Genomic DNA, 14,120 nt, shown 5'->3' on the forward strand with positions numbered 1-14,120 from the left:
GAGCTGAACATTGCCCTGAATGAAGTAGTAAGATGGTGCTCTAACTGGCAAATGGTGATTAATACAGACAAAACAGTTGCAATGACAATAACAAAAAAGAAAACAAGCTTAGCATTCTCTTATAGTTTTAATAATGTCGTACTCCGAAATGTAACCCAGTACAAATATCTTGGTGTAATAATAACTTCTGATCTCAGCTGGGCAGCTCACACGGAAGCTATAACCGCGAAAGCAATGAAAAAATTGTTTTTCCTTAAGCGGACGCTGCGGCACGCCGACCGTGACACTAAGCTTTTAGCATACACCACACTTGTCCGCCCAATTCTAGAATACGCCAATATAATCTGGTTCCCTTTCACAAGTAGCGGTATCGGCATGCTTGAAAATGTGCAGCGCAAAGCGATTAGATTTATTTCTAACTGCTATCGGCGCCTTGATTCCCCGACCGAATTGCTACGCAGCGCAGGTTTGCCCTCACTCCAAAGTCGTGCTAAAATCCACCGCCTGAAGTTCTTATATATGCTACTGCACAACTATTTTAAGATAGACCACACAACTTACGTTGAAACTAAACAAACAAGGCAACTACGTCACACACATGATCTCACACTACAAGAATATGCGTGCAACAACAATACATTCTATTATTCTTTTCTCCCTAGATCCATTCGGGAATGGAAAACCATTGACCGACTTATAGTCGAACAACAAAGAATTGAAGATTTCCTTGAGATGTTACAAAACTCGCTTAATACGTACTCATCAACCTGATGTCATTTATTTTTACTCTCAATATGATAAGTTGTTTTTTCTATTAGCATGTTTGTCAATACTCGTATTCACAATTACTCTTGTATGTATATTTCTCCTTCTTATCTGTGCTTGTTTAGCATACCTACGATGACAATTACTATTATTACTGTTTCTTTCTGTACCCCACTCCTGTAATAACCCTGTCAAAGGGTTGACAGTATGTTGAAATAAATAAATAAATAAATAAATAACAACAGGTTGAGGCGTACAAAACCGTAGTTTCTTTAGAGCTGCCTCAATGGCAACGCTGTCGGCCGTTGTGGAGGACACGACTGCAGTGAAGCGAACAGACCAATCATACTTCAAAGAGGGAATGTGAAAAGCAGCTGCACTAGATCCTTTGACCTTGTCCACAGAGCCATCAGTAAAGATTTGAAGATGACGTGCATATTCAGACTCAAGATGTTCCAGTACCAGCGAACGCGTTGCCGCCAAAGGAGAATTCCGCTGAGTGCGTACGTGAGGAATTGTCAACGAACAATCGAGGCTCGCGAATGACCAAGGTGGTTTCAACCTCTTAGTGCGACCTCTAGCGTCAAGACCCAGGTAACCAAGAGTATTTAGTGCCAAGTACGCTCGGGACCCAGATCTCTTTCGAAGGCGCTGTAGAAGGGCTCGGCCGGCTGCCGTCTGTTTGAGGCGGCCAATTTGCATCAATAACCTTTGTGAAGCGACAAGGCTAAGAGGTCTCGATAGAGATTCACAAAGTACTGCTTTGTTAGGAGCAGTCTGCGGAACGCCAAGAGCCCTTCTCAGGCCCTTTCTGTGCAGAACCTCAAGTCGTTCCAGCTGTGATATCGAGGGGGAAATTAAAGGGAGCTGATACATTATCCGACTCGTCACTAGTGCATCGTGCAACCTGATCATTGAGGAAGGGTGATTTCCCCATTGCTCACTTGCAACTCTACGGATCACATTGAGACGCGAAGATATCGATGTCACAACCGAGTCCACAGCTCGTCGCCACTGTAGACGGTAGTCAATAATGACACCCAAAAAGCGCTTGTGTTTCAATTGTCGAAGGCAAGATTGATCAAGGTCTATCTTCAGCCGCGCATACCTTCTTCCTCTACCTGGAAACATGATGAAGCCAGATTTTTCCACCGAGAGAGTCAACCAAACACCTTGAAGGTAATTTTGAACTAAAAGTAATGCCTGTCGAGCTATCAGAGCTAAACGCTTGTGTTGATATCCAGTTAACCAAAGGCAAATGTCCGCGTATATCGACATATGGACATGCCTGCAATGTTTTTGCACTTCAGCGAGAAGACCAGCCATTACAACGTTAAAGAGCGTTGGGGAAAGAACACTTCCCTGAGGTACACCTCGTGATACCGCCCTTTCGGTGCTTGTGGTACTTCCTAACCGCACTTGAATTTTACGATCACTGATAAATGAGTGAATGAATCGCAGAAGATAGCCCTGTACGCCTATGGCTTGCAAACTATTTAGTATTGAGCTCTGAAGGACGCTATCATAAGCCTTTGATACGTCTAGGAAAATAACTAGTGTTGAAAGACCGAAAGCTCTATGATGTTCAATATGGCTTATCAAGTCCAAGACGCTATCTTGCGCGCTTAAACCTGTTCGGAATCCAGTCATGCATGTTGGTAGAGCCCTTCTATCTTCGAGCCACCAAGATAAACGCTTACTTGCCAGCTTCTCCATGAGCTTAGCCACGCACGACGTCAATGATACAGGACGATATGAGGCCAAGTCTGTCATTTCTTTGCCGGGCTTCAGCACTGAGACAACACAAGCCACCTTCCATGAAGGAGGAACGTCGCCAGTCTCCCACACTCGATTGAGATAGCTTAGGAGCATGTTCCGGTGTTCCAGAGGTAGGTTCTGCATCATCTGATTGGTGATGCCGTCAGGACCTGGTGCACATCGACGCCGCAGGCTGCTGAGTGCTGTCTGCAGCTCTCGAAGTGTAAACGGGGCGTCCATCACAGACGTAGATTTTGCAGGCGGAGCGCAGGGATGAATTCCTCAACTTGCACTTACAAATGCATCTGCAAATTCCTCTGCCAAGCACACGAGAGGTTTCTGCTTGCGCAGTGCAAGCGCTTCGAAAGGTTTACTAGGGCGAGAATCACCAGCAAGACTGCCAATGACTCGCCAAATTCTCGTCATCGGTGAGAAAACCGTCAAGCTAGCGCAGAAGGACGCCCACTGCGACCTACAGAGCTTGTTCGTATGGCGTCGAATGGCACAGTTAAGCCTATTGAAGGTCATCTTCAAGGATCTGTCGTCCTTCTTCCGCATCAGCTGTCGCTCCGCCCTTCTGCGCGCTGCGCAAAGGCTCCTGAGTTTTAAATCCGGAGTCGGAAAATGATTAGGCAACTTGACCGCTGTGGTAGCAGCCATCTTACCAGTAATCATTTTGTCAATCACATCACCAGAAACATATGCAAGTTTCTCCCTGTATTTGTCCCAATTAACAACATGGCTAATTTTAAAGTCGCGCATGTGGAAGTCGGCAGTAAACACAAAAATTGGATAGTGATCACTTCCCATGCGGTCAGCTGCAGTTGACCACTTCACGCGGACGTCAGATGAATGCAAGGTTAGGTCTATAGATGTGGCTGAGGCTGGAGGCCGGAAGAAAGTGGGACTTACGTCATTGGCCACGCACAAGTCCAAACTATCGATAACTTCTACAAGTTTGCGTCCGCGGGAATCTGTGTTCCTGTCACCCCAGAGAGAGTGATGGGCGTTGAAGTCCCCGCAGATAATTCGGGGCGCTGGACAACGGTCACAAAGCTGCTGCAGAAACAAGTCCATTGCTACCTTCTTACGCGGAGACACGTATACGGATGCAACAGAAAGAGTTCGGAAGCCAAGACGTATCCTCACAGCCGCTACCTCAATACTATCGGTGCAAAGATCGGTGACGTTTAAAGCCACATGAGGAATCTCTCTTCGTATGCAAAGGGCGGCACTTCCCGCGGGAAATGACTTTATGCTGCAATTCTTATGGGCGACATATCCAGTCAGAGATCTCCCGCTTGGTAGGCCAGCCTCCGAGAGGGCCAATACTGGAACACACGTATCTTTCAGAAATAATTTAAGTTCTGCTAATCGACTTATAATCCCAGCGCAGCTCCAGTGCATAATAAACGGCACTTTTCGGCGATTTTTAGTTGCACGAGGTTGAAGAAGACTAGCCATATTATAAGGTAAAGGTCGCAGCGAAGGTGGTAATCATTGACTCAAAGGAAAGAACGAGCTGTAGAAAGTGCTTTAAGGTGCCAGTCTGCATTACCTGAACGTATGAACGCAGGACTTCAAACAAAACTGGCAGAAGGTCGGACAGGTCCTGATTTTTGAGCTCCTTATTTTGCTGTACGCACTGCCTCACAACTTCAACAAAAGTTGCGGACTGGGACCCACTCTTGGCCATTGCAGCTGGTTTCTTCATCCCTTTTGAGGCGAGGGAATGTCCTCCATGTTGTCGAGTCTGGCTGTGATCTGGTCGCTGAGGAACTTGGACACTTTTTGCTGCAGCAGATCGAAGAACCGACTCACCCACAGATGATTTTGCCGTCTTGCTAGGCTCAGGTCGCTCACTGACGTTGCTTGTTACCATGCTACGAACTTCCGACTCTAACGCAGGGAACTCAACTTCCGAATCTAACGCCGGGAACTCGTCACTTCCAGGTATCCGCTTCTCAGTAGGTTGTGGTTTGGGACCACTAATGAAGGACACTCGGCGGTGTAGGGCGCTTACACGGAAGGGGCAGCCACCGAAACTCGCTGGATGGTCACCACCACAATTAGCGCAAGCAAAATCTGCCTTGCAGGCTTTGTAATCGTGGGCGCCACCGCAACGTTTGCAACGTTGATCTTTGATGCAAACTTTGGCTACACGACCAAAGCGTTGGCACCTAAATCATCGGGGAGGAGGTTCAACGAATTCTTTGACTGCATGCTTGGTAAAACCGAGGTCAATTTTTTCGGGGCGCTCGGTGTTGGGAGCAAACGTTATCACAAGAGAAGTAGTAGGTTGCGCTGCCCATTCTTTTTCTTGAGTCTCCACCCGGCGCATCAGACGTTTCACGTGCAGAACACCTTGCGGTTTCAAGTAGTCCAGAAGGTCGCTTTCCGAATACCACACTGGTACTCCCCAAATAACACATGTGTTAGTCGTGTAGGAGTGGGGCAGCCGGGCTTTAACTCTTATATCACCAATTTGAGAGCACCGGAGAAGAATGTCAACTTGCTCTTCCGTTGCGATATCTAAATAAAGAGCACCTTGCGCTGTGAAGCGGCTGCGAATCGGGGCAGATCCCAGCAGTACTTTAATGGCTTCGAAGAGCCTGATAGGGTTCCGCTCTCTCAAATCAACACCTTTCTCTGTTGGCAAAACTACCACTGGGACTCCGACCGTTCTTTGCTTGCGATGACTCACCACCTTGAAGCCGTCGTTATCCACTTCCGCCATATAAGCCACTTCCTCGTCAGGGTCGACGATGGTTGTGTCGTCCCCACTGAGCGATGATGACGCACTGGCCTGCTTATCGTCCCTGATGTCTGGCAGCTCCACACCTTGCGACGCCATGGCCGCCTCCGCCACGCTGGCTTCCTTCGGATGACGCTGTCCCTTTAAAGATGCCGGCGCCGGAGCAGCCGTACCCTTCCCATAGGGACAGTACCGCCTTAAAGATGCGGCCGTCTTCCAAGGATATAAATAACTCACTTAATGAATAGCAAAACCTATGCAAAAATTAGAGCTGAGGTGACAACAGATCGAACAGCGTCGTCTTCCTCTTCCTCCTTCATTTATCTTCCTCCTTCATTTATCTGGCCTCGTGCTATGCGGTCGAGGAATTCTGTTAAGAGTTGTCTGTTAAGGTTGTTCAGCTTGTCACCTGTTGATGCACCCATGTACCCTATCGTAAAGGACTGGGCGCATTAGTCCTCTTCAACCCACACCATGCTGATGTCTGGCGTGGTTTCCGTTGCAAACGATGACCTCTGAAGACAGCGAATCCACCCTCCGGTTCTACTGCCTCTTCTGTGGAGCTATCCGTAAACTCAGGGAGTCCCACGATTCCATTGACGATGTCTTTCATCTGGACCGATGTAGGTGGCGGATGGCTGACTGCAGGTAGCCTTGGGGGAAAGCCTTCAACCTTTCTAACGGAAGACGCCCTCGTGAACGAGGCAGACAAGAAAACATCCCAAAAAACCCAGCGGGATGAAGCACACAAGAGAACGATGTTACTTCCTGACTGCAACAAGGCCAACGTTTATGGTTACTCTGTCCCTCATGTGTGTTCTTACGGACGCAAACCTTAATTCGAAGACTGGCCAAATTGACAAAAAAGTTGCTATCAAACTGATCGGCTAATCTTAGAAGCAGCTGAGGAAGGAGCGTGCATGTGTGTAAAAAAATCTACGGGCACTTTTCTGAGCCAAACTGCGATAGGCGAAAGGCTATCTATGACTGCCTCTGTTTGTGTTGTCTGAACTGGCATGCGAGCGGACGCTGCCGTGGCCGCAAGCATGGGATGCAATCACAGCCAAATGGCTACAAGATTTGTCGCCGATATGCGCGCACCCACAGGCGCATGTCCGCGCTCTCCAATGCGCCCACTCGCACTGCTCTACTGACATGGCGCCTCCTCTCCTTGCTCCCCTCACCGGTGATCACCGCTTTCCTGCGTCCACCATGGACTGCGCTCCGACACTCATGAGCCACTAAATGCTTACGCCTTAATAAAATAACTTATGATACAATGCTGTGTCTACAGTATATTCTAGCCATTCTTGGTCCCCGTGCGCATATGCTGCGCTGGAATTTTCGCAAAAACTGTCTTTTATGTTCGGTAAGCGTTGCCTATTATGGCATCATGAAGTGTTGTTGCCACGCATTTACCAAATGTCTTAACAAGTTTAGTTTTCTTTGCCAACAAACCACGATTCGTACGTGTGTAACCGTTTTCGTGGACCACTGACCCCAAGGACAGCGCACTCTCGCACATATGTAAACACCGCACAGCCAAAGTTACCGTGCGTCTGTACAGGTGGTACTGGAGGTCCTGCATGGCCGTACAGTGGTGAGATAAGCATTCTTGTATTCTTTCCTCGTGAGAGAGAGAGACACTGTAAGGGAAAGCAAAGCAAGCCGACCCTACCCTATTAGTCTAGCGCGGGCTCAAACCTTAACATCGGTGAGCCGTGTGCGGAAGCAGGAGAAATTACGGAAATATGACAGGGATATAAAGGAATAATGTGCTCAGAGCTGATACTTCTGCTTACACCAGATCCTGAAGCAACCTTTTACAAGCGTGAAGAAAACGAGACGAAGGAAGAGGATCAGAAAGAGACACAGATGAGCGCTGACTTCAAGCTGTTTATTTTGAGCGTCCAAGCAGTAGTTATACCATGACTAACAAACATGTAAGAAACTTCCCAGTCATACAATCTCTGCAACATTGTGACGTTACAAAGTGTATAGTAAACCTAAAAAATTTGTCTTTATCAAGCAGTGACAGTGATGGCGTACTGATGCACTTTTGCTTTGCTTTAGTTATGTAGTAAGCATCTATAATATCTCTCTCCCTCTCTGTTTTTTCTGTGGCTTGCTTCAGAAACAGTTTTTTTCCAGTACTGACTTACACCCGCATCTTTTACAATGGTCCCCCATGTGACCGTCTATTTTGCTGCTCACTCCAAGATGGTGTTCGCGTGCTCTATCGTTGAAACATCGGCCTGTCTGCACAGTATAAGAAAGGCCGCAACACCGTGGAATTTCGTAAACCACGCCACGTGTGCAATCGGTGAAACGTTCAACGTGCATCTTAGAGCAACTCACACCTACTTATTTCTTTGACAACAAAGGGCATAGCGTTTCCAGCTTGCACGGGGCAAAAACGATCACGTTTACGTTACATCTCCCCGCAACCTTCTTTACATTGTGGGAAATACAGTGATGGTACGGGTTAACGTGCGTGCTTTTACGTCCCAAGTAAGTTTGCGACATTTTTTTCTGTCTTTAAGCTTTTTGCAGGAGTCTTTCACAAACTTTAGTGATAAAGGCTGAAGGGTAACCAGCATTATTTAGAACGGTCTGGTTTCTATAGCTAAAATCTATTTTTATGGTTACATGAGCTAACGAGCGCAGCGTGAAGACGCGTTGCAGCTACCCCCATTTTAAGAAAGTTATAGTGGACACTGTCAAAAGAAAGAAGTATATTCTTTGTTATCGGGTTATACATGTAACATATAGGCTGGGCCGTCAAATAGAGTTGCAAGTCTAGATATTGAATTTTTGTTCCTCGTGGCATTTCGAAAGTTAACCTTGTATAAATAGCTCCTTGGAAGGAACAGTGAACTTGCTAATGACATCCTCGTTCTTCGACTATTTTTCTTCGCGGTGGCAAAAGATTGCTTCAAGATCACGAACCAACTAACTCGCACCAGAGTCCTGATGTGGCACAAGATGCCCTGCCATCGCTAGACGCTGCGACCGGGACGCTTCGCCGATGGCCGAGAATGCAGACACTCTCGTCTGAGACACTGCACGTCTGGTTGAGCTTGCAGAGGCAGTCGCAGACGCTGCATGCGGTTTCCAGCTCACCCTTGAGGAAGTGGCGCTCCAAGCACCGGTTGGCGAGCGGGTAAGGGTCGTTCGTAAGGAGAGCCCTGACGATTGCACAATGTGCAACAAAGTCTGCCAAGGCATGCTAAGCGTATTCCTGCATAGCAACCGTGGTTGCATCTTCATAAATTTTTGTTGGAATGTGCCGAGCGAATGTCCACCACTGTCTCTTGCCCTTTAACTTCTCCTCCAGCCTTGCAATCTCAGGGGAATACAGTCGATCTGCTTTAGGCACGCTTGCCCCGCTGGGCAAATAGAAAAGTTTTCTTCACAAGAAATGCGTTTGCTCCCCGTATCTTACCTGTTAAGTGGTTTCCTTGTCTTGTGGATCTTTTTAACTATCTAAGTGAAATGCCGTGAAGTGTCGTGTTGCGTTTCATGAGCATGCTCTTTAACATTAATTTTGTCTTTTTTTTTTGCCGTGTAAATAACAAATACGGTTATTGTGATACGTAACCTTCGTTCGTGACTCTTTTTTTTTTCATCTATTGTGAAGTTAGCCTGTTGTGATCAAAGGCAAGCGACTTCATGAAGTTAAGATAGGCGTTTAATTGCAGCTGTGAACCACTTAAACAACCAGCTTGCGACCTCAGAACACTTCCTGTCGTGCGTTTTCTGTATTACTGCTCGTCATGAAAACGGAAGTCTTTAGTTCAGTGGACGAGTATGGGTTCATGCTCGTGATGTTTTCAGTATAGAAAAAGAACATCATGCGTCATGTTTACGCACGTAGCTTTTCCGTGAACCTCATAGTAAAATTTGCTTGTGAATTTGAGCATGCTTTGCGTCGCAAAAGTGGGGCGCCAGCAGGGAAATCCTACATATCTGCAGGCTATAACAACTTTAGAAACTCTTAGTTTCCCTTTGAACTTATGCGGCTTTTAGAAAAGGTGAAACGTGAAGTATTAAGGGACATCTGTACGTAAATATCATACGGTGTATTATATTCTTATGCTATTCGAACTGAATCTCTATCACCGGTTACTCATAATCGGGGTACTACGTTTTGAGCCACCGCATCGTAAATAGGAAGTATAGCTTGCGCATGAACTGGCATATAGAAAGGCAATCGCATGAACTGGCATATAGAAAGGCAACCGAAGGTAACGTGGGGAGAACACCCACGTCTAACGTGCGATAATGACATTGTTCTGCTAAGTAGCGTGAGGGGATATGGTGTTGCCGCGGTAAACTAGGAATATAAATGGCAAAACGTTGGAACGAAGCTGATAGAAAAAGGTCGGCTTTAGTTAACCGGACGTTTTCTTCGGTTCGATTAGGTAGGCGCTGAGAAATGGAGAAATGAAGACATGAAGCCAGCGAAGAAAATTCCATGACCCCCCTTCTTCCAGCGCAAACTTGTTTCGTTACAGTCCTGCCGCCAGCGTCATCACAAGGAGATATTGAAAACGTGATTGCGGATCCTAATTGCATTTTTAGGTCTTGAAATATGCATTCTGCGCCAAAGCCCGCACGTTGTCGGCGTGAGACTGCCTTCGCTTCAATTGCGGATTCTGAGACATGCGAATATAGATTAATAAGTAGAGTGTGAGATTCTCCGACACCAGCGAAATCCAATTTTGCTCTTTGCTCTCCTTATTATTTGCCCAGTGATCGTTTAATTTAGTGCTCGCTTAGATATTTCCTTTCTTGCGTGTCGGGTAGAAGCTCAAGAATAGCGGTTCTTCTGCGTGCCACGGTGAACTTCAATCTGTTTCGAATAAGGGAGGGGCTCTCATGCATGGCACGGTAATACGACAACATATGGCACATTCAAGTGCTATGATAGAACTCGAGACTGGGAAAGGAAATGTAACGTTTGCAGAACAACCAGAGAAGTAAAATGACGCTGTTCCCTTTTCATTTGCATTTAAAACAAATTATATGATCTGCACACATTCTCCTGCGATGTATGCGCTGTCTTGCGTGTGTGCGTGCGCGCGCACGCGCGCGCCAATATCACTATTAATAGCAGTATTCGGTGAAATGTTTTGGCAGCTCATGTAACGCTGGTGTTACGCACCATGACATCAACGCTCTAATTGTTTCCTACTCATACGTGTAAACACAATAATAAGAACATGCACGCCGTCAGCACCATGAAGCAAGGCTAAAGAAAGCACTAATAATATCTAGGCACGTCGCTGAAGTTTCACTACCGCGCTGCATCGTCTCGAAGTTAATATGTGTAAAGAAATTTCAAGTCATTATTACGCAGAAATTGCACTAATGGCTTAGTGAAGCAATCGCCAACATTAAGCTCAGCCGAAATACGACTATGTAGACACCATCTCACACTCAACAGGTTCAGACAAGGAGCGAAAGAAAGGCTACTTTCTCACTAGAACATGGCCCGCAAAACAATAGGTCGTGCGTATCGACATGAATAGAGTCATAGATATTAAACAAAAAGCCAATATCTCTGCACATTATGAGATACGATAACAGCGGTATTGTACATGGTGGATGTCATTGAAGATGTTACCTTAGCTGAAAATCACCCTGCCATGAACTTGCGGTGTGCGGATATTGTGGCATTTGTACGGGCATTAAGCGTTTATTTTGATTTAGTAAGCGTAGTAAATGGCGTCATCTTACTCCGTCTGACAGCACGCGTTGAATGAACGATATGCTTGTGTGTTCGCCAGTATATCCACACTGGCATCTGTGCATCGTTAGAACATATTTATCTGTGCGAAATACCTTATAGCTCCTCCGATATCTTAACGGATGGAGGAAATTCAGATTTTTTTTCATTCTTTAGGTACCACTTAGAATGATGCGTTATGTCTTTAGGTTCAGCCGTAAATGGTGCCTAGATGTGGCTGGCAAAACTGGATCACGTGCTGCAAACAATCTGGCTTCATGGAGTGTCAACAGAAGAAATCAACATGCTATTTTCTTAACCCTGTCAGTCCCGTTCAATGCGGCTGCAAAGAGTACATCACGTTATATGCATAGCTAAAACATGACATAAAAAAAGGCTACTGATTTATTTATCACATTTTATGCACGAGGATATCGATATACGGAGATCGAAAATTTCATAAAGATAACATTTTTAATGCATAATATACAAGGCAGCTCTAAATAATCACAATACATATAATACGTACGAATTCGTGAAGATACCAGTAGTGCATTTTACAACAGCAGATTCCTTTTTCACCTGTGTCCTTTGTGGACGCTCACCATTGATAAATATGGGGGAAATAATAATTTAATCAGATAGTTACGTAACCTTTCTTCAAGTTTTCCTGAACTACACCTCGCGATTGAAGAAGCACATTCTGCGGGTAGCACGCACTGCTGCGAACATCTTAGCCAAGTTTTGAAGTCGTACGCGGCACCTGGAGCTCGCAAACGGAGCGCGATGTCACTTTCCTCTCAAACGTTCTTTTTTCCGCAGAAGCCTGCTCCTCACTATTTTTCTGGACGCTTCAATCAGTAATATAGCGGATTGCCACAGGCGGCTGCTATTGGCCAATAGTTGACATCAATCAAGATGGGTGTTTGGAACAGTGAGCTTCTTTCTACTGTCACTGCGCATATTTATTCACGCAGTTTAATAAACAGGCTGAAGTAAGCGTAAATATGCTTTCGAATTTGGATAATATTTACGTACTTCCGGAAGGAGCCGGCTGTCGTCTGCTCACACTCGGTTGCGGCCGTCCGCGCAGGTTATTAAACTTTGGCCACCCTGCTTATCGGTGTCGTAGCCGTCGGCTCTTGCAAAATTTCGACTAGTTTTGTACACTCAACTAGCCCATGACCACAGACCACATGGGCGCTTGCTCTCGCGCTGTCCTACCTGGCCGCTCCTGGTTAAGATGTCTCGGCAGACTTCGATTCGTATATTGAGCCGTTGATAGCGCTTCAAACATGCGCAAGTTTGATGTGGCTACTATCGTCGGTCAAGCTGGTGCACGACAAAGCCAGTCCTCACCACGTAGCACGGCCGGACTGGATGCAGCGTACGACCGCGAGCGGACCCTAAAGCCCTGTCCTGCACCAAGCAAACGCTTTGCATACCCACTGCAGTTGCATGTAGCTGCCGTCTGTTACGTATAGTGTAGTTACCGCGGCCACCACTGTGTGTCGCATTGAGTCCGCTGGCTGAGCGCACTGCGGTTACCTGAGAACAATCGAGTATGGTGCGTCGCAGGCCCGAAAATCGGCAACAGTAGCGTCTACGTGAACATCTCGGATCAAGGATGAACTGCTCGCCCCGGTGACACTGAGTAAGGTGGAGCGTTATGAGCACGCCATGCTCCGCCGTAGGTTTCGCATTTCGAGTCCTTGAACGAGGAATGCGATGTTTGATTTCCAATTACACCGTTTCTGCTGGAAGCATTGAAGGAAATTGTGCGCGCAAAGTATTGCTGAAAAAGCTTAATGTAACTTCAAATGGATTTCTCAACGTCGATATAAAGGGGTTATTTTCAGTTATTTTTTAAACCTTTGAAGCGTTTATGTATCAAGTTGATCTTAACTCGACATCTGACAACAGCATTTAAACAGTTTTCAATGTTCAAGGTGCGACTTCCATATCTCGTTCCGCGCAGCTGTCTTCGCCGACCTTAATAAAGTTCATAGCAAAAAAAAAAACAACAACAAAAGAAAGCATATAACGCTTAATTATGGCACGATGAGCTTTTATAAGTAACTTTACTGTTATTTCCTTTTGCTTCATGTTGGTGCACCAAAGACGAGAGCTTCTAACAATCCCCAGCTTTGCATATGACATTATGTCACTGTTGCTTCACGCGCCTTGCGCACGACGTCTCCCGTTATAAAGCGAAAGCAATCTGGCTTAAACGAGCAACCCTTGGTCCATTCAATCGGAGTAACTCACGCTGTCGAGAAACCTCTGGAATAAGCTTGTGCCACTGCGCGCTCACGCAGAAAAAAAAAACAGTGGCGCCAAAAGTGCCCGAAAAAACAGCCGTCCCACGTACGCGCTAAGCAATGGGGAAGAGGGATCGACGATGAGATTACGGGCTTAGAAAGCCTGTGCTTGTATCTTTCGCGGCGCTTTTTCATCAGTCTTAGTTGCAAATTTGTACGACAAGCAAATACTCAAGCTGCACAACCTTGTTTCACTCAAACATCTGCCGGGGGAAAGAGGTCGGTTGCTTGTGATCGGCGATGGCACTCGAACATTTTTACAAAGCAAAATATTTTTGTTACAAACGCTCGTAGGGGCTTATCACGATGTCTGGCTGCTTACTTAAAAATGATCTTTTGTTGTTTTATAATAAGTCTATGAGTTACCTACAGTGATTACAAGAATAGAGGCAAACTAAGCTATTGATAACAGTAGCATGTAATATTCATACTGCAATGACAGTTTGATCCTCTTGAGGTATTTACAGCGAGTAGCAATTTTGGAATAACTAAGGCCATTTTCACGAAAATCAGGGTAAAAAAAAATTATGGCAGAACCAATCTCACGATGACTGCCGACGGTAATGTGATTGGCATTCAAGTAATGTAGCGACGCACCATACTGCCGTAGTCACATTTATCTCAGATCAGTAGTACCAACTTTGGGAGTTACGTTGCTTCGGCTACATGCAACGTATACTGTCTCCTGTATCGGCTTACTTTGCTCATAACACTTGCTTGTCAATGTAGCCCAAGAGCATGAAGGTATACCGATGACTGTATTGCGATAGATAGAGGAAGAAGGAACTTA

This window comes from Dermacentor andersoni, chromosome 10 (genome assembly GCF_023375885.2).
Source record: "Dermacentor andersoni chromosome 10, qqDerAnde1_hic_scaffold, whole genome shotgun sequence".
Lineage (NCBI taxonomy): Eukaryota > Metazoa > Arthropoda > Arachnida > Ixodida > Ixodidae > Dermacentor > Dermacentor andersoni.